Source organism: Manis pentadactyla, chromosome 5 (genome assembly GCF_030020395.1).
Source record: "Manis pentadactyla isolate mManPen7 chromosome 5, mManPen7.hap1, whole genome shotgun sequence".
Lineage (NCBI taxonomy): Eukaryota > Metazoa > Chordata > Mammalia > Pholidota > Manidae > Manis > Manis pentadactyla.
In genome coordinates, this window is record NC_080023.1 from 145,247,827 (window position 1) to 145,270,100 (window position 22,274).

The window sequence follows — 22,274 nt, forward strand, 5'->3', positions numbered from 1 at the left end:
ATGGACTTGTGAATAGAAACTGCAAAGCAAAAAGAGGAAAAAACTGTAAGTAAAAGACAGACGAAGCACACACAGCCTGAGAGAAACTATTTAAGGAATCACACAAACTCCAAACTCAAGCAGATTATAAAACATGATTTCAAAAAGTTAAGAAGGGCACAAAATATAGATACAGGTATTCAAGTAATAGGAGGAAGCAAGAAGCAAGCCATTTAAAAAGATTAAAAAGAAAGAAACAGAACAAAACAGAGCTGCTCACCAGCAGTATGTAACAGTAACTGCGAAAAATATTTTTAAATTTAGTTCTTTGGAATTTATCCTAAAGGTGTACAGCAAATGGAGAAACATATACTTGAGAAAATCTACTGAATCTTGGTAAAGAACAGCAAGAATTTGTGGTACTTGAGCTATGACCTACCACCTTCCTACCCATCTCCAGTTCAATGTGACAAAAGCTCTCCAGCTCACAGCCAAGGGCTGCAGTATCTCTCCACGAGGGCCAGCCCATCTGTATTGCTCACACCCTCCCAATTTCACATGCCGACACTAAACTGCAGGTGAGTTCAGCCAACGAGTCAGGGCTCTCCTCCTTCACCCAGCCACCAATCATTGACAGAGGCTCTACACCAGGTACAGCAGGCAGAGAATACTGGGGCCCTGATTGACCACTCTCATCCCAGTTCACTCTCTCCATAGCATGAAAGTTCCAGACCAGGAAAAACAAGCTGAGAAGACCAGAGGCTACTGCTTTCTACCTAGTGCCCTGCTGATGAACCAGGAATGTCACTCTAAGAAAAGAAAGACACTGTCCTCACCACCGGAGCTGTACTCAGAGATTTTTGCCCAGGGAAAGAGGCAGGCCTTAAACATAGAGAGGTTCTAACCTCTACCCAAAGAGTCTGACTTCATTTGAAGCAGAGAATGGGGGAATTTCAAGCCCTAAGGGCACTCTCAAAAAAAGAGCAGTGATTTGGACAGTAAACTATTAGGAGAAGAATGGCAGCTCTACAAAGGGCAACAAGCTAAACTGTGGGTCAGCTAGATCACCAGCGAGAACCTGGGAAAGAGATGGCTAGGAAGAGCTCTCCTGTGGTCAGAACAAACCTCAAAAACTGGCCTAAAAACTACCCCTAAAAAAGGGTCCAAAATTAATAGGATGAGACTACAGTGCAATTTATGCCCATGGCATTGTTGAAAATAATATAACAATCCCTCAGCAATTAGAGGAGTCTAACAGCTGGACATGATAGCAATAGAGGCAGATAGCGTAACAGAGATCAGGGAGAGACTTAGTTGCCAAGTCCTGCTAAAAACCACCTGCCATCTGAGGGTGACTTCAGCACCAGAGGCTTCATGCTGAGGCGGGGTGGGGGGGGGAATAGACAGTACAACAGTCCAGCCAAATCACTAAACAAGTAAACAAGCAAATAACAAATTGGAGGGAGGTATCAATAGCCAGAATTGCTAAAAATATTATCTAAAATGCCTAGTTTTAACAAAAAATTAGGAAACATGCATAAAAACAGAAAGTCTTTGTATGTGCCCCAAGCACAGTGGGGGTGGGGGGAAGCAAACAACAGAAATTGCATGTAAAAAGGCCCAGATGTCTGCCTTAACAAACACTTTAAAACAGTTACTAATAAACATTGTTTTAATGTAAATATATTACAGTGTTAAAAGGCAAAAAAAAAATATCCCCCAAAATCATAATTAAAAAAAAAAAACTTTGGACATACAGGACAGCCTGATTAAATCATACAAAATGAAGAGAAAAGAACCAAAGATTTTTAAATAATAGAAGCAGAAGACAAAAACAAGAGGTCTATCACACATACATAACTGAATTCTCTGAAGAAGAAAATAGGGAAAAAACAAACAAAAAGGAACAGAGATACTATAGAAGAAAACTTGCCTGAAATAAAATAGATGTGAATCTGCTACTTAAAAAAGACATGTCATGTTCTAGGAAAAACTAATACAAGCAACACCAGTTATATCTGATACAATTACTGAACTTCAAGGAGAATGAAATGATCATGTGGATATCCACATTCTCTAAACACAGTGAAAGAAAAATGTAGTTTAGCAATAAAGGTATTACGCATAAAACCCTCCAATTCAGAATTTTCAAAATAATTTCTAAATAAGTTAAGATAAAGAAGAACTCATAACTTAATTTCCAGGGATTGGCATAAGGATAGAAGATGATTAATGAAGTGGAATGGTGATTCCAGAAATAAATCCATACATCACTGGGCAACTCATTTCCTACAAGGGTGCCACGGCCATTCAATGAAGGGAAGAATATTCTCTTCAACAAATAGTGCTGGGACAACTAGATATCCAAATGCAAATGAATGAAGTCCTTGACTCATCCTATACAAAAATTAACACAATACACATCAAATACCTAAATATAGGAGTTAAATGATAAACAAACGGTCAATCTTCAAGACTTTGGATTTGGCAATGGTTTCTTAGATATGACACCAAAAGTACAGATGAAAAAAGACAAAACAAAGAGGTCATCATTGAGATTAAAAACTTTTGAGCATCAAAAGACATTGTCAAGAAAGTCAACTCACAGAATGAGAAAAATTTTAAACAATATATCTGATAAAATCCTAGTATCCAGGGAACATAAAGAACTCTTAAAATTCAACAATAAAAAGGTCAAAGAAACTAATTTAAAAATAGGCAAAGGACTTGAGTAGACATTTCTCCAAAGATATACAATGGCCAATAAGCACATGAAAAGATGTTCAACACTTTTGGTCATGAGGAAAATGTAAATCAAACCCATAATGAGATACCACTTCACACATATTAGGATAATTAGAATAAAAGACAGACAATAACAAGTATTGGTGAGGATGTGGAGAAATTGGAACCCTCATACATTTGCTAGTGGAAATATAAAATGCTGTACCCTGGGTGAAACAGTTCCTCAATAAGTTAAACAGGATTATCACATGACTTGTAATTTTACTTAAAAAATTGAAAAACAGATGTCCAAACAAAAACTTGTATATAAATATCAATAGCGGTATTACTCACAATAGCCAAAAGGTGGAAACAACCCAAATGTCCACTAACTGATAAATGGATACACAAAATGTAATATTTATACAAAGAAGTATTATTCAGCCGTAAGAGGGAATGAAGAACAGATACGTGGTACAACATGGATCAACCCTGAAGACATTATGCTAAGTGAAAGAAGTCATACACAAAGGTCACATATCATATAATTCCATTTATATGAAATATCTAGATTTAAGGGATATCCACTGAGGTCAGAAGTAAGGTGAGAGAATCCTAGACAAGTTTCTTCATTCCATTTTCTTCATCTACAAAATCAAACATTTGGTGTAGTTTGTATAAAAGGTCCCTTCGAGGACTAGCATTTGTCATTATTCTGTAAGTGAGCACCATTGCCATTAACAGCAGTCTGTTTTTCTTTCTTCCGTTTAAGAAAGTAAGAGTGCCCCACACAGGAGTTCCATTTTATATTCTGTTCTCAACCTCAAAGAAATGTTGGAGTGTGGGCAGACTGGAAATATGAATCTCATCCACTGTTAGGTAACCACTAGGCGGAACAGTTGGTGATTTTTCTCATATGGTTTCCTCCTCTCCCCACATGCAAGTACTTCCATCAATCATTTCTGTCCCTTTCTCTAAATATGTATTTCAAATCTAGGTTCTACATACTGTATCAGCACTACATAATACTTAATTGGAGAAACTTCTTACTTTTGTTGAAGAACTCTTGCTCTCTTTCCTTTTTCTCTAATTGTTTCAGTAGAAAGGAAATATGAGTTCTGACCTGAAGGGGGAAAATAATCAGTTGTCTGGTTTATGCCCTGACAGCACAGAAGTGCACAGAGGGAGGCTGATGGGGTAACACATTTGTAGCTACATCAGAAAGTCCATTTTCACCGATACCCCTTCCATGAGGTTTCTCCCCACAGGCTGAAGATCCTTTAATCCAGCAAATACAGCCGCATACAAAGATAGTTCTGGATTTAAGCAAAGGAGACTGTATGCCTTTATGTCATCCCCAAATTATCAAAATCTCAACCAAGAGGCTGGCTTTGGTCAAACACAGAATGTTCACTTTTGCTGCCTCCCAGGAAAATGACCTAGTTTGTATTAATGCTGACCCTGTTGAAAGACCTTGTGGCTTCCCCACTTTTACTTTTCAAAGGCTCCCTGACACTCACCCAGCTCTACAATAGTTGTCAGTTCCAACCCGTTAGCTCTGAGACAACTTCACAAAGCCACAAGCAGAAGACAGAAACAACAGCCCAAGGTCCCCCTTTGCTCTGTGGACAAAATAAAATATAATCATCTCAGAGGGTGGAAAAACCCACATTGAACTCAGACTGCTCAAATGATCCAGTGCATCCCCGACGACCTGAACCCAACAAGCACCAAGCAACACTGGTTATTTATAAGACACTGTCAGGAAAAAAGCAGCCTGGAGCTCATGAAGAAAGGCTGCGCGCCACTGCTGGTCTGAGCCCTGTGCATTGCTCCACAGTGTTCTCGTGCCATTGTTTTGTGCTGAATGCACACAGCTCGAGGAGCTTTTCATCAGCTCTTAAATCCACTGCTGCTCAAGCATGAAACATCTTTGGGTTCCATTAAAAAAAAATAAATGTGCTAACAAGCTGTTAAACCACATTTTACAACAAACGCATCAAACTGATGACTTAGCTTCAAAAATATGAACTAACCGGAATAATAAAGGCTTTGTAGAACTTGGATAAATGAAGTGATTACCTCACAGTGAGGGAAATCTGTGGGGCACATCCATGTAATCAGAAAAATAAGTTCCTGGTCCTCAGAGGAGAATTGGGAATGCTCTGCCTTGCCTCCCGACAGTCCTGAGCCCAAAGGGTTTGGACAGGAGGAAAAACAACACAGGTACAAAAAAAGCAGCAGGCGGGGATGGGAGAAAGAAAGAAATTCAGTCAGCTCTTTGATTAACAAGACTTTTTGCGGGACTTAAGTACAAACAGCTGCCCAGACTCCAACAGCCAAGCCTAAATCTAAACACTCCACTGTTTACATAACCCAAACTTAATCAAGCGACCATATAATCCACCGATTTGAAGTATCCCTAAGAGTTTCAATGTAATGTTGGTTTTCTCACAAACCAGTCCGTCAACAAGCTGTTTTAAAACGTGAGCTATTGCAGCTCCATCTCCAGGCTCGCAGCACCCCCTGCACTGTCATGCTGCAGAGGAACCCTTTGAGGGTTTGGGATTATAAACCATTTCCTGTTATCCTTCTGTTAGCATAGTGCACAGTATTTGTTTAGTAAATCCAGATTGTATTTCTTTTTTTGTTCAGTTTGGTGTGATGGGCTTTAAATGTTACAGCAGCATTGTTACTCTGAAGGAAATACATTTCTTTATTCTTCTAGGGGTATTACATACCCTAGAAGATGTACTCTGAGATAGAGTAAGGCTATTTTCATGAGGAAAAGGATGAGAAAAGGGAACTTACCATAAGGAAGATGCTAGAAAAAGGAAAACGCTCATGAACATTACACTGAGGCTAAAGAGTCAAATGCCAACAGAGGCCAGTGACGTAAGTGAGAGAAGCCAGGTAGGCCCTAGTGTGATGGAATCAGTATGGAACGAAGCAAACTGTGGCAAGCTAGAGTTCATCTACCCCATCTAAGGAGGTAAATGCTACCTAGCTCCAACCCATTTTTAAAAGTAACACCTGCATTGAACTATAATCCACATACTATGGGATTCACACATTGAAAATGGTTTTTTAGTATAATCACAGATTTATGCAACCATTAAATTAGGTTTTCGAACATTTTCATCCCCCAAAGAACCCCATACCTTTTAAAATCACTCCTCATTTCCCTCCAACCCACCCCCTGGCTGCCAACCGTGGACAACCAATGATCCACTTTCTGTGTCTTAGATTTGCCTAGTCTGTGCATTACACATAAACAGAATCATACAATATATGGTGACTGCTTTCTTTCACTTAGCATAATGTTTTCAAGGACTCCAACCATTTTTGGCACAAATACGGGCCCAATGTGGCCAGATCTTCCAAATTTTAAGAGAGGTTGGAAATCTGGATCCCTACGTGAAATGTCTCAATGTTCAAATATTGACTGCTAATTCAAATTAGATGGAAATTGTACCAGCTTCCCCATGTGCAGGCCAAACAACACGCCCGCGCTCTGGTTTCACACGTGGGCCAGCATTTGGTTTCCTCTGGGGATCCTGGCACAGAGGAGGAAAAGATAGAGTGAATCAAGACTGAAGAGTGCAGGAAAGGGTCAGGTGAAACTCACCTAGGCAAGGAATGAAGACAGGAAGGTCTGGGGAGAAGAAATCCAAGACTCCTCATAGAGAAGAGAAAGCCTGAGTCCCACTCTGGTCAGCAGCCCCGGAAAAGCGCGATCGATTCCTCAACCTTCCCCAGCCTCAACTAGGCTTCTCTGGCTTTGTCTGGGAGCAAGCCATCGAGGATGTCAGAGTGAGCTCAGTTTGTCACTCCGAGGCCCTGAAAGAACTCACTCAGATTGTCCCTAGAGAACAATGAGGGACTCTAGCATCTCCAACAGGATACGTCATTGCAATACCCAGGAGTGCTCCCGTTCATCCTCCCTCTTTCTCTCGTACAGAATGTGCACGCGCCCACGACACACACACCCCTCAAGCGTGCCAGGCCCTTACTGCTCTCTCACCTTCGGGGATGTCTAGGTTTACATGGCAACTGAAAAGGAAAGGTCTTCTAGATCATCCTTCTAATTATCCTTGTAAAACCTAACCTGGTAAGGTGATAATGGTTGATGTTCAGAGGAGAGGAGAGAAGCAAGTTCCTAAGTAAGGGAGTGGCCAAAGGACTGGAGGAGGAAAGACGTCCTCAGACTGCAGAAAGCGGGGCCAGCCAGAGGGTCCCAGGGAAGCCCACCCTGTCCACACGCTGAGAGCATCGTGGGAAGACCTCGGAGAAGAAGGGCTGCTTATCTAGAAAGGCTGAAGCTGGACACAGGGGTTCCTGACATGGGCAAATAATTCTCTCCTTAAATTTATCAAAAAAGAAACAGAAATGTGTCTTTTAAGTACCAAGAGAGCTTAGCCAGACAAGAACAACAGCAGTGATCTTTATGGCCTGGAGTTGAGGGGGCTCTTGGGTTTACTTCTGCATTAATGCACTATTTTCTGGGAAGAAGGTTATACTATCGTTGATTTGATGGACATCTGTTTTTCTAGGAATGGAAATCCCGTATCCCAGGTCAACCAAATTCAACCCACTGTCAAGATTGAGCTCTTCATAGGACAACGTTATGGGGGTAGATGGAGTATCTGTGCATGTTTGGGGAGAGAACCAATGATTGGAACCATATCTGAAGGCCTATCACTTTTTACTCAATGACCATAAGTCTGGCATCAAAGACACAATGATTTTCTTTGTTGTATCTGCGATTTACTCTCTAGGAATTTCCTCTTGCAGACTTGCTCTGAGTTTAACTTGGGTGAATAAAGCTGCATTTTAAAGGTGTTTATTGTCCACAAATAATGTATCAAGGTAAGGTCAAGGAAGGCATGAACTTTGCCCCCAGAGAAGTCACAGTGAGGCAAGACCTATACCCATTTAACTACCATATGATTAGTGGAAACCATTAACTCAAGCCAAGTACTAATAAGGTACATTACAATAGAAAGAACCTGGGATATTATCCCCAAATAAAAATCTTACCAAATCATTTTCAAAAGTTTGTTAAACTTAGCCAATTTTTAATAGGGAAGGATTAGAATTATCATAGATAACTTAAACAATAAAATAAATAGAATAGTTGTGTAGTTTTAAACCATGTAGGTAATATCTTCATTATAAGAATATATTGAACATTGACTAAACTTAAGTTCATATTGAATTATAATGAGAAACTCAACAAATGACAAAATATAGAAACTGCAGGGGCTATCACCCCTTCATGCAATAAGCTTTTAATTAAAGGTTGGAAATTCAAAAGCACCCCTCCTAAATAAATCTCGACCAAGGAAGGAAATCAAAACTATAATTTACAATATGGTAAAAAGTGGCAGTTTAAGTCACTGGAGGGAATAAGTATCAGTAAATGGTTTGGGGACACTGATTAACTATTTGGAAACATTAACTCTGGATCACTACCTTATAACATATACTAAAACTTATTGCAGAATGGTTAAAAGTTTAAATGTAAGAGTCATATCATAAAAGAAATTGAGGAAGGAGTTAGTGATTATACTCTAGATCAAGTAACCAGTTAAAGTCAAAAAGGAAACAAAAGTTGTAAAAATAAAAAATATCATCGAATTGGAAAATCAGTGGACACACTGCATAGAAAATAATTAATAAAAGATCTAAAAATAAAATCCTACCAAGAATGCAGTACAGAGAGATAAGGGATTAGAAATGGAAAGAACTGCTAGGACACAGGGAAGTTACAATGAGGAAGTCTAACATACATTTGATCCAAGCTCCACTAAGACAAGATAAAGGTGACAAAGAGGTGATATTCAAGAAATAAAATCTGATACATTTCCAAAACAAAAGAAAGACACGTGTCTTCATATTCATGAAGCTGCAGTATCCCACGAAAGACAATTATCTGAAATACACACCCAGATGTATCATAGTTAAACTGCAGGTCACTAAAATTAAAGACCTTAAAAGCCACCAGGGGTGAAGACAGGGTGCCCTTGTGGTTAGGAAAGAGCTCATCTACAGGCAATGACCATTACACTGCTGTCTGGCTCCTCAACAGCAGCAATGGAAAGACAAAGTAGAAGGCTTTTGTCTTCAAACTGCTGGGACAAAACACCTGCCAACCTAGAACTGCTTCAATTAAGCCATTTTCCAAAAATGCATGCACAGGAGGCAGCTGTAGACGGTCACCTGACTCACACTGGACTTGGCAAGGCAGAGAATAAACTTTATTTGTGTTAAGCAACTGAAATTTGCAGGATTTTTCTTACTCTGGCATAGCCTAACCTATCTTAATGGATACACAGAACATTTACTACCAACAGTTTCTCTAGTCTCTTGAAGACAGAGAACAAATGCAAAAGATAAAGACTGTAAAAAATACTAGGAAAACCAATACAGTATGTTTTTTTTTTTCATAAGTAAGGGGCAACATTTGAAGAAGGGGGAAGAGGAAAAAAACTTATGGTAGTGGAATTTGTAAGATATTATATTACAAAGCTACAAATAACAGTAATAGTTTGGAGCAGAGACAATCATCAGCATAGTATCACATATTGAAATGTGTTGAATATTCTGTTTGCCTCTCTAAATCTACTCTTCACCTTTCTCCATCTTCTGGGGGAGGCTCAAGAGGCTTTCTTTAAGCTTTGCATCAATGGCTCCCTTTCTTTCTGCTTCTGGTTAAGTTCAAGCAATGGAGGCACCACTGGAGATTCAGGCTGGGACGTTTATTCTCCTAGCGATCTCCCTGCCAGATGGTGAGCGGCTCATCGGTTTGTTCCACTTTGGGAGGCACAGCTTCTGTTAGGCAGTCATCTCCTGTACTCCTCTGTGTTCTGTAACTACTCCCATCCCTTGCCCTTCAGGCCCAGGTATGGTAATCTTCCCCATGCTTAGCAACCTTCTTGCTGAACTCTCACTTCTTGCTGAACTCCGTTCTGCCTGTCCATACCTTCGTAGGCAGTTCCCTCATTACACTCTCCTCATCTGCCCCACTCAAGTAGATCATTTGACTCCTCTTGAGCCTCTAACTGATGCAATGACTTTGTGATTCAAAATGGAAGCTCAGGAAACATAGGCAATGTCTAGAGACATCGCTGATCATCAACTCAGGGGATGCTATGGGTGGAGTCCATGGGAGCCACAGAACTTCTACAACACACAAAAAAAGTTAGCCGGTCCCACATGTCAGTGATGCCGACTTCGAGACAACAATAACAGTAAGTGTACCCAGGTGTAATCCAAGTCTGTCATATACAAAGGGCCTCTTCAACCAGAGATACTGGAAACACAGCTTAACCATTCTTAAACAAACAAATGCCATTTTGTATCGTAAACCAAAGTAAATTATCAGAGAGATTCAAAAGATCACAAACAGCAGAAATGGGTACTCTAAGCGTATTAACATTTTATCACAAACTCAAATTTCAGTTTTACTTACTATGACTTACTGTTAATTTACTTTTATCTTATAATCATAGGCAACTCCTGCTTAACATCAAATATCTGCTTACCAAAATCCAATATTCCAAAAATATTTAAATGGCAAAAGTAACACATTAATGTCAACCTGAAACCCCCCACCCCCAAGCATAGTAAAACACCCATATAAACACAACAAACTATCAAGTTAGGATATAAATGCTTTAAAAATGGCTTCTCAGTCTCAAAACAATTAAGGTGGTTGTTAACACACAGTCGCTGTGAATGGAGGAACGTGGCCTCTCCTAGCCACCACCTCCACTGCCCACATGTGCTTCTGGCATTCTACCAACTGCATCTGGAATATAACTCCAAACGTTTCTTGTCTAATCCATTGTTAATGTTGTATTGAGTCCTGGGGATGTAAATGTAATTTTTCCTATAAACAGTCACCTGAAAAATGTTGTTTTGAGACATTTGCACATCCCGTGATATTTGGCTGTTAAAAAACAGGAAAATGTTAACCAGGTAGACGTTATGCGGACTACAATTTTTTACCTCCTAGTTCAGTATCCCACTGTCAGCCAAGGCAGTCGGTATTAACAGACCAGAAGCAAGTGCCACAAGGACTCACTCGGAGGGTGGAGCTCTATGGCATCCTCAGACTATTGGGATGGTAGCACACCTTGGTAATTTGCTCAGCTTTTCACCTGCAAGAAATAAGAGGCAAGTACAATGTGGTTTATCTTCAGAGCCAGTCCATCAAAGCAACCGTGAAGAGGACTGCCAGTGGGGCTGCACAGGGAAACAAACTTGAATAAGAGAGAAGCCTAAGAAGAACAACATTACAAGGGAAGCAGAATCCATGTGTGGACATTTGATAATCCAGTTTAACATGAGATTTCTGGATTATTAGCACACTATAACCCAAGCACCAAGCTTCCAATGTTAGTACTGCAAACCTATGGGTTACTTCTCTTTACTGAAGACTTATGTCCCAACATTTTCTCAATGATCACATAATTTCATCTTCTCTTCACCTGTTTTGGTCAATGCTATAATCAATTTTAATGACTTCTGTTATGCCTTCAATGTCCACATTCACCTAATTAATGATGAGTAGCCAGGAGTTTACATTATCAGAAACCTTGGTTCCTGTGGTTTACTAACTAATCCAGCTGTGTTACTTTACCCCTCGTGGATAAAATGAAGGTTCCTGTGGCCAGGATTCTCACCTGGCCCTGGTTGGCTAGCTCACTACACATGTGTGGGCAATGTGTTGTTATTGACTCTCTTGCCCAGCGCTCTGGGCGACACGGTGACATGGCTGCAAGGTTGCAGGAGAGCAGAGCAGAGACTGGAGTGGTGGCAGCACTGAGGACAGAGACTGGGACAGCTGTGTGGGCAGAGAGGCCCAGAGGCAGAGACCGGCTTGCTGTGTCTTGCTCAGCAGACTTGCTCTGAGTGAACAGGATTTTAGTGATTGACCTGCCACCATGGAAATAAAGTTGGGTATAACCCTTTCACCCCAAGAATGTTCTACTGTCATTTCTTTGGTCCCACTGAATCCATAGTGAGCTTGCCCAGGGCTGAAACCTACTGGCAAGACACCCCTGCTCCCACTTGACTTACAGCTTGTCAAACCAGGGTGCAAAGAGTCCCCTTTCTCAACTCAGGTGATCTATATCTGTTAGGTTAATTTCTCCTCCAAGGAAGGTCCTTCCTAGGTGAATATAATAAAAGCTAATTAAGGAAGAATAGTCCTCTGTGCATGATTGTTACCTGAGTGATGCTCCTAGCTTGTCTATATTAGATGGCCACTTATTTGGGGGTTTTGAAATAAATTTAAAGTTGCTGACCAGTATTTATGGCATTTTAAAAAATGAAATAGTATTGAATAGAACAGAAAACACCAAATTGTATCCAATGAGCATAATGAACATTAACTCAAGGAACTTTTGTTTGCTTCCAGTTATACACACACACACACACATACACACACACACACAAACACACATCTATGTGGACTGCACTGTATATTATAGGTGTGTGTATGTATACATATATAATGCACTTTTTATGTGAAATCACAATCACATTTTGAAAATCATTGATCTAAACCATTTTTTATTTTCTCCTACATTAAATTACAATATTATGACATCTGATACATTTCACCACATTTTCAACTGACCACAGCTTTATCCAATAAACATGAATCCCCTTTTTAACAGATACTGTTAGTGTCCAGAACATGGTCTGGCACATACTGTTCGCTCAATAAATATTCATTAAAGGAATTCACAGTTGGGTAGGGGTTGCAAATCAAGCTAAAGATTTGGAGGAAATTCTTGACTTTCAAAGGTTACTATTTTACTGACATGAAATATTTTCTGGATGTTCCTAGTCTTGGATTAAAAGAGAATGAAACTAATAATAATAAAACCTGGATTAACTGGTATCCAACTGGTTCTGCACCCTCTACCAGAATTCTACTTTATTATTTGCTTTCATCAGAAGCAGGCAAAACACAAGGCTAAAAACTGCTATTGAAATTTTTGGTTTAGAAATATCTCACAGTTTTGGATTACAGGAGTCATCAGAGATTTTTGCCCAATAATCCACATCTACAACATTACAAGGACTATCATCTGCTGTTCAAAGTAATCAAGTAATCATCTTGGGGCCCAACAAGAGATCCTCACTCATCAGAGAAGTATCTGTGTTTAGCATACTCAACTGAAGGACGAAACGAGGTCCAACACACGCTATAAAGGCTTCCAGCAAAAAAAATCAAACACAAAGGGTTTTCTACTTAATGTTAAATTCATCAGAAGATGCCATGCTTCCAGTGGCAAGGATTAGAAGTCAGCATGGATCATGTGTTTATGAAACACCTACCCTTCAGGCAGGCAGGAACTGGTTTAGGAGCTTTCCATATTTCATTTTAATTTAGTCTCCAAAAGACTTTTTATTCTCCTGGTAAAGAATGGAAAAGTGAGTTTCAATGAGGTTAGGTAACTGCCTAAATTCACCCACTTAATAACTGACATATCCTGGATTTAAACTTTCTGTCAGGCTCATTTGCTTTAAACCATACTATGATGCCCACAGATAGAAGAAAACTGGCTGGTCCAAGAGTCACTGTCAGAGTTACAAGCTTTGGCCATGCTGATATATACTCTCCAAACATGCCTTTTCACACATTTTTACCTTGGCCTTGGTGTTCCCCCTGCCTTAGAAGACTACTCATTTTTAAATTTCCTCTGTTCTACCCTCTCCTGTGTCATCAGAATAAACTCCTACAGAACCTTTCTTAATTGCCTGAGTAAAATTAATTATTATATACACCAAGGATTTCTTGATTGTAAGCAAACAAAAATCCAACTCATGTCACCTTAATTATAAAGGCATCAATAGCTGGAAATCTCAGGGTCATCAGGACCTCTTCTCTCCAGCTGTTTCATGGTTCTCTGTGTTGTTTCTATTAACATGACCTCTCCTCATCATGGCAATATAGAGGCCAGTTATACCAAATTTCCTTCCTCAAAATTCCAAATCCAGGAAAGAATAAAAAGAACCTCTCCCAGAAGTTTAAACCAAGTTCTATATCTGATGTTCACAGTCATGTGCCCCTCTGTGAAAGTTACTTACAATGGTGAACAGGATACAAAGCTCTGGCTGTCAGACCAGGGTTAGGTACCCAACTTTGGAATCAAGAATGAGGTCAAAGTCACCTAAGGGTGGTTCTCTAGAGGAACACATGGACACTATTCCAAAAAATAAGTCTCAAAAACGGTACAATAATCTCTGGCATCCAAGCTGTTTGAACATACTTTTAATATGGCCCTTATTTTATTACCTTATAATGTTTTACATTTGTCTCTCTTCCATTAACTTTAATTATTTTTCTTTGATACACAAAATAGTAACTAGAAAACATTTTACCTTGGGTTAATTTGTAAGCACTCAAATTTTAATTCAATTACCTAACATAGGTTTCCACTGTCAATAAATTTTAACAGTTAGCTCTGTTGAAAAACCCTGAGGTCCCATATTAATAATAGTGGTGGCAGGAATTATTATTATTGTAGCTTGTATATTTAGGACTTATTATATGTCAGATACTAAGCTAAGTGTTCTGTACATGTTCTATTCTTTAATTCTTACAACCCATGAGGTAAGCATTACCATCATCCCCAAAATACAGATATTAAAGTTCAATGTGCCAATATGTGGTGGAGTCAGATTCTAACTTAAGTCTGAGCCCAGGGAGCCTTTCTGTTAACTAGTATGTGGTACTGCCTTACCTAGTAAGTAAACTTCCCTTGACTCATTCCTTTGATATTGTTGTTAAATTTAAATAGTTCCTTCTTCTCAAAGATCCCTAAATACCCCCACAGACATGAGGCTATTAATTTCACAATGTCAACAGTTACCTTCTTCAACTTGTGAATGCTGATGCTGAGGCTTTCAGATAGAAAGAAGTTAACATTGGCCTGATCAGACTTCATTGGAACAAAATCCCATTTTTCTACCCCCCATTTCTGTCTTCTTCACTGGAACATTATATATATAATGTTTATATATATATGTTTAATGAAAATATTCTACATATAATGTTATAGAGAACAAAATACTGAGGTAAAAGGGTATTTGATATACTAACTTTGAAAAAATTTTGACTTCCAGGCCATCTCTAAAGTATTTCTCACTGCGAAACTTCACTCCTTTAGAAGACCAAATCCTAGTAATGGAAAAAATGATTCAATTAAAGTAAGAACATTGTACAGAAGAAAAGAAATGTGTGATCAATAGGTTGAGGTTTTTCTGCAGTATTTCAAAGATCCCTGGTAATTACCCAATGTTTCAGTAGCAACAGAAGTTAGGTAAACAAAGGATAGAAGTATACCTTACTCTCAAAATAATCTGAACAATTATGACTCAGTAAAGAGTCATACTGCAGACTTGAAGAAATTAGCACAATGTGCTCTTGTGGCTGAGGAGGCTACAGAATCCTGAGCATCATCAGAAAGAGGAAAACAGAGCAGAAAACCTAATCCATCCCAGCTATGGAAACATGGTTTGCCCATACCTGGAGTCATGAGTAAGTATCATTTGGTCCTTATAGTTTAAGAAAACTGAGAACTGGCATGGAGACAAACAGAAAAGATCTATTAAATTGGACAAGGAGTTTCTTCATGAGAACAAACTAAGAGAGAGTATTCTTCAGGTTGGAAAAAACAAAGGACTTAAAGAGAGTATAGCAAAGAGTTTAAAAGCATAATGTATTGGTTAGCAAGAATACAGTGTTTACCCTCAATACTTAACAAAGTCAAATTTAAGAGTAACAGAAAAAAATTATGTGACTGATATGCATATTGAGTTTATTAACCCAATAGACATGACAGGTCACAAAAATAAATAATTTCAAAAGACAACTTCATTGATAAGACCATGAGTTTATCAGAAGGCCAAGATGTAATTCATTTGTGGATATATTTATGATAGGTTATAAAGTAGATTGGAGATTATTAGCCCATGTTTTCAGTTCTAACACTGACATGAAAAGCAACCATTAAACTGTTTCCATAAGACATTGTTTCTTATTAGTGACAAAAACAGAAAACTATACTCTTAGGTTAGAAAATAGTCATCTGAAATGAGCAAACCCTGAGCCTCTGTCAGGGTCGCTCTCAGGACTTGGGCCTCTCTACCATATCAGTAAGGTCTGTCTCTAAGTAAGGTAGCTCTGCATGTTCCCTTTCCATCTGTTGTTCAGAATTACATGAGTGGAACCTACATCTCCTTCCTGGCAGCACACAAAGCAGACGAAAGGCCACATAGTGGCAGACCATGCTGGAACTAGCCATTGAGGTTCATGAAGTCTCCTCATTTCTGTGCATCTTCTCCTCACTCCTCTGCTCTTGTTGGAAGTGTTAGAACTGTCACTAGTATGTTCAGAGCCCTTCCACAGCATGAGAAAGGTTATCCCAAAAGAAAACTCCTGAAAAAGGCCGAGTATATCACATTCTTGATGGCCAGTTATCCAAACATCACTACATCTTGGGCTTATGGGCTAATGCTTCTTTTCCCAGCCCAGGCAGGGTAGAGGAGAATCCTGAAAGCAGATGCAACAGTTGATATGTATGTCTTTCTCTGTCACCAAAATGTTAAGTGCACCAATTGACTTTTGATGAACTGACTTAAGAAAGGTCAGAAGTGAAGCCAGCCAGACGTACTGAAATGGAAAGAATCATAGAGAAGCTGAGGTAAATAAAGAAGTCACAGATACAAGGAAGAAGGCCGTAATGGACTTATACAAGAGCATGAACGTTTTTAGCTTTGCACGCTATTTTATTTTCATTGTGTCCCTGTGTCTTTTGAAGATCACCTGCTGGCAATTTAAGAAAATAATGAAGCAACCATTTAGTTCCAAACATTCCTCAATAAAACTAACTCCAGGTTTCAGTACTGTGTGTTAGCTACCACTATTAAACAGAAGGAGCAAGTCTGCTCTAAGGAGAAATCATGTGTTTGCTAATGTCTACATGTTCTCTTCAGTATGCTATAATCAAAATGACATCTCCAGAGGTGGACTTGTTTGTTTGTAAGATTGTTGCTTTGATTTGGTCATTACTTTTAAAGTTTCCAGGGAAAAAGCCCAAAGGGTAGTTTTTCCCCTTAAATGTAATGTGTTTCATTCTTCTTAACATTTATTACTACTAGCCCTGGAATCTGGCTTCTCTATTATTTGGCATATGGTTGGCTGTTTCCCAAGAAGGCAGTTTGATGACTCCAGGACACCAACTACCCAGAATAGTTCTACTGGTAATTCAGTAAGTGCCAGGCATTCTCCCTGAAGACTATTAAATGTGAACCTTGCATTCTAATATAAACGGACAGAAGCTATTTTAATAGTGGACTCTTAGTAGTGAAAACTGCAGCCACAGAAATGGAAGATACTGACAATCCAATAACCAATCACATCTACTTTTGGAAATAAGTTACATATTCACTTTAAATAAAATGGCCTTTCTGATTATGGTTACTTGGGAATGGGACCATAGAGGGGCAGAAAGTAAAAGATCTTGGGGTGGATTCCAGGCAATGAAATCAGATTCCAATCCACTAATTGTGCTGTTAGGGAAGGGAGAACAAATGCAACAGTATTATACTCCCAGATATTTCAATGCTTGTGTGAACGTATGTATGGCCATTATTTCCAGTGTTTTTGTCCATCAATTCACCATGAAAGGTTTCTGCCTAAAGAATAGTATTGGCTAATTAGATTTCACTGCCTTTCTATTCATTAATCTGTCCTACAAATGATGCTACTGAGGTTGACAAGCCCACCCAAAGGAAGAAAGGATAGCCATTTGCCTTAATGGATTTCTAGGACCTTGAAATAAGCTTTAAAAATTCAGAAATTACTGTAAAACCTTTGCCACAGTTTCCTTAAGATTCAGCTAAAATATCCCAAGCTTCAAGTTAAAATACAAAAAACTTGAAACTCAATTTATAATGCATATATCTAACTTTCATTTCTACATCAGCTCATGAAAGCAGCTAAGATTTGTCTTCACTTCATAACAGACAATGTCTGTATGGAAAGCATTATTCATAACTGTATGAATGCTGGCTATGAAGCAACTGAAGGTCAGAGACATTGTACAGGCTCACACAACTAAGAAGAAGCAGGCCTGAGATTTTATTCCATAGTTATGTTCACTACTGGAAGGAGAACCATTGATTCTTGTCAGTTAAGACCTTGGTATGATGTGCATTCCCCAGATTTTAGGGTTCCTTTTGAGAAATGGTGGCCCAACCAAAGTCACCACATTTGAGCACTCCTGACAATAATGAACATTTCAACAAATTTTCAAATGTTAACTGAATGCCTCCTACCTTTAAGGCACTGTTCTGGGCACTGAGTTGAGGGCTGTTTACTCTCTGGACTTTAGGATTTAAAAGGACTGTGAAAATTATCAAATCTAAATATTTTTAAATTAGAATATTTAAAGCTCAAGACATTAAATTGCTGGTTTATAGTCACAAAGCCAGTTAGTCACAGAATTGAGACTAGAACTCATATTCTGGACCTTTAGAACAGTGCTTCCTCCATGATACAGTTCTGAGAAGTCTTTGCCCTGAAGGAACTTACAATCTTAACTGAAAAGACAGAATGAAAAACCATGAAATGATAAATGGCACACATTTCAAATTCCAGCAAAGACAGAAAGGTAAGTTGCCACAGGAGCACCTGATGACCAAAGACAGGTTACAGTTCAGGTGTGAGAGCTTAGTGTAGCTGGAAAGTTGTCCTGGAGGAGAAAATAAACTTGGCCACGTGGAAAATCAATGGTGGAACATGCACAGGAAATTACTGACCGAGTGGATATTATATACTCATAAATTAAAGTGTAGCAGCAGGAAGACTAAGACACACTAAGGATCCCAGTAGGGCTTCAGGGAGCCTCCTATACTTGATAATAGCATATACCACCTTGATTTGCCTGTGTTTCTAAGCACCCACCAGTGAACCCAAAATCATTACAGTATCTGATACATACCTGGAGTCCTAAAATATCTCAGATAAATGAATGAATGATTGAATAGAAGCTGTGACTAGAATTACAGATTGAGTAACACTAGAAAAGATAAGAAAATAATCCCTTTGGAATGAAAAAGAAAAAACAAGACAGAACATAAAGGACTTCACTCACTCTCCGCTCATACTCAAAGCTATCAACAGTCCCCAAAAGAGCATAGCTAAAGCCTGCTATCAGCACAGTACTAATAACAGCTTACTTATCAGCCCAATGACATCGTCTAGTAATGGCAAATTCTCCAGACTGCAGAGGGCATTCAGCAGCTGAAGAGCCATTTCCAATCTGAGGTAGCATAGAGGTGTTTAAGAGAAAAGAAAGAGGAAGGAGTTTGAGGATGTGCGTTAATGAGGGATTTTTCAAACATCCATACACACTTTGTGATAAAACGCTTCTAAGCTAAGGTCATTTCCTGTACAGACAATGTAGCTTTTCTTAGACCCATACTAAATTGCTGCCTGGCTGAATATCTAAGCTAATCTAAGGCTATGTCCCCTCAGCAGGTGAGGGACAAACTAAGCACCAGTTAATCGGGCATAATGGAAGGCTGAGTTCAGGATGTGGTGCATGATTAACTATTGGGAGGCATCCTGCCAACACCATGGGGGGTGCTAATGGTCTAGCTCTTCCTCCACACTCACTGCAAATGCAATTTGTTCATAGGAACTTAGTGCTACATGGTGCTGGAAAGGCTGTTGTGATGAGCTAGGCTGAAAAGTTGATGAAGTTTGGTATAAAATGATTAATTTTATCTTAAATGGAAAGACCAACATAGTCACCCTCCTTTTAACAGGAATATGGGACAAGAATTCTTCAGTTCAAATGCTGATGGTTTGAGAAATCTTCATGTTATGCTAGCTGAAGTGGGGATGTGACAAAGACAGCCCATCTGAGACTTACTGTTAATAGATACTGGGGGAAGCAACACCTACTTACTCTGCGTGGGGACATTTATTCAGATGAGGAACCAAAGTCTCTAACAAGTCCTGGCACTTCTGACCTGTAGCCTGTGACATGGAGTCTTGCCAAGCATTCCTCAATGGAGGTCACCAGTAGCCCAGAGCATCACAGAAAAAAGTGCCAACACTGATAGGAAATGTTGAACAGGTCAAGACAACCATAAAGTGGACAGTGAGCTGAGCAGAGGCAGTGGGAATACCTGTGCATGAAGATAACTGTTTTTTCTTAGACGTGAGTTTATGACTCCAGGTGGATGTAACAGGCCAAAATAGTGACCAGCTCCAAATCTGGCAAAAATCCGGCAATACTCTGGAAGCTTGGGAGTATTTGCTGGAAATTTTCTTTATGAAACTGGTTTCTTAATAAAATTCTTAAAAGGGGTATGTGGGGAGGAGTAATTTATTTTAGGAGGATAACGCCTTTCATCCAGATAAAAATTTTCGGTTTATTTTTCATCCCTGATAGTGGCCAGGGGTTTGTATTCTACAGATAGTTTCCCTGGAGAACTATAATTGAGCAGCTGCTTGAGAGTTCTAAGGCAGAACCAGCCAGCACAGTACGGAAAGCAAATACAGGGGCCTTTGCTGAAGAACACTCATGTAGCCTGCACCCACAGACCTGCCCGGCCTTGCTGGCGGCTAGTTCTTTGCTTTGGGAACATCCTTCTCCCACATCCCGCAACTGGCTTTCCTCTTTCATGTACACAGATTGCCTGTATCTTCAAGACAAGATACAGTTAGTAACCCCTGGCTCAGGAAACAAATACCTTATCAGCTACAGAGACCCTCCGTCCTCTCCTGTACCCTTAGAAGGCAGAGGGATTATAAAAAATAATTTGTCTTCTCTTTGCTTCACAAGGATTTAACCTGAGTGCCTGCTGAGGATATCTGCTAAGTCAGCGCATGGTCTGTGAGGATGCCCAGGTGTCCTCTTGAGAGGCTGAATTTCATTCACGCAGTCAGGCACGAACCGAGTGAACGAGGTATACAAGCTGTCCACAGGGGACAAGCCCGCGCGTGAGGGCACTTAGGGTAAGTTCTCGCATACGTCATTGCAATGCCTTAGCTGTAATTCATACCAACCACTCCTCTCCTGGGGTGATCTGCTCTGGACACATACCCATGGCCACCACCATTCATGGGCCCCATGCCAGCCTCGTGCATGAAAGCAAAGCCCCATAAAGATTTTTTATTCAACAAGAACAAAACTGCATCAGAAAAGATGTCAGCAAATACTTCTAGGTATCCAAGAGGTTACTCAAGAAGCTTTCCTTTTTTAGATTCTAAACACAAAACAGAGAACTGCTTATCTTCTTTTGTAATTTCTCACAGATCTTTAACTATCTGGGGTAATTCCTAGGCATTTACTAGATTTCCAGGTAAATTTTCCTGGTTCATGCTGGCCCAAAGAATTGGGTAACAAACATGCTGTTTTTTTGGATGGAGATAAGGGCAATATACGTCTATAATTTTTTCTCTTTTCAACTTTTAAAAATGTTACATGATTTCAAATTTACAAAAAAAACTGTGAAAACAGTACCAAGAAGTTCTATATACCTTTTACCCAAATACAACATTACCAATATTTTGCTATATCTGTTTTGTAATTCTCTCAATATACACACACATAGAATAATTTTTTTCTGAATCATTTGACAGTAAAAGAAGACCACCCATATGATGGGTTCTTCCCATTAGATCCCATCAAGACATAGCCAATGTTAGTTTGTTCCATTGCTAGTGATGTCAACTTTGATCACTTAGTTACCATGGTGTCTATGAGGTTTTTCTACTGATAAGTTACCATGTTCCTTTATAAATCATTTGTAAAATCTAGGGAGATAATTTGAGACTATAGATATGTCCTCTTTCTCATCAAACTTTCACTTTTTTTAAACATCCATTAATAAGTCTTCCAAAATGATGATCTTCAAACTTCTTCATTCTGAAGAAGGGAAAGCTCTTCCTTACAACAGAAAGCCAACTAGCAAATTCACTTTTAAGTGTTAGGGTTGGCAAACTCCCTGACATCTGCTTTATTAGCTAACCTGTTATACCAGGATTTTCTGTCTGGCCTCTGTTATTTTTTCAGAATCGTAATTGGGCCTTTTGTTAAGGATTCTCCAGGGAATACCAGATTTCTCTTTTATAGCAGGTTTGAGCTATAATGGGCGTCCTCTTGAGGCATTTGTTTGTTTGTTTTAATTTAACAACACTTGTGCAATACATACTATATGCTGGGCATTTTTAAATGCTTTGCAAATATTAACCATTTTAAGATTTATTATAACCCAGTGAGGCAGGTACTATAATTATTCCCATTTTACAGAAGAGGAAATGGACAAGAGGCAGTGGACATGAGTGACATGTTTACATTCATGCAGCTTATAAAAAGCAATGTATTGGTCAAAGTAGTCTGGCTCCAGAAATGTGTATGCTTAACACACTAAAATATGCTACCGCAGCACAGATGCACAAATTCCCTCTTCTCCAGTTCTAAGATGCTTTAATTTTGTATCAATGAAAAGAAACTACCTATCTTCAATAG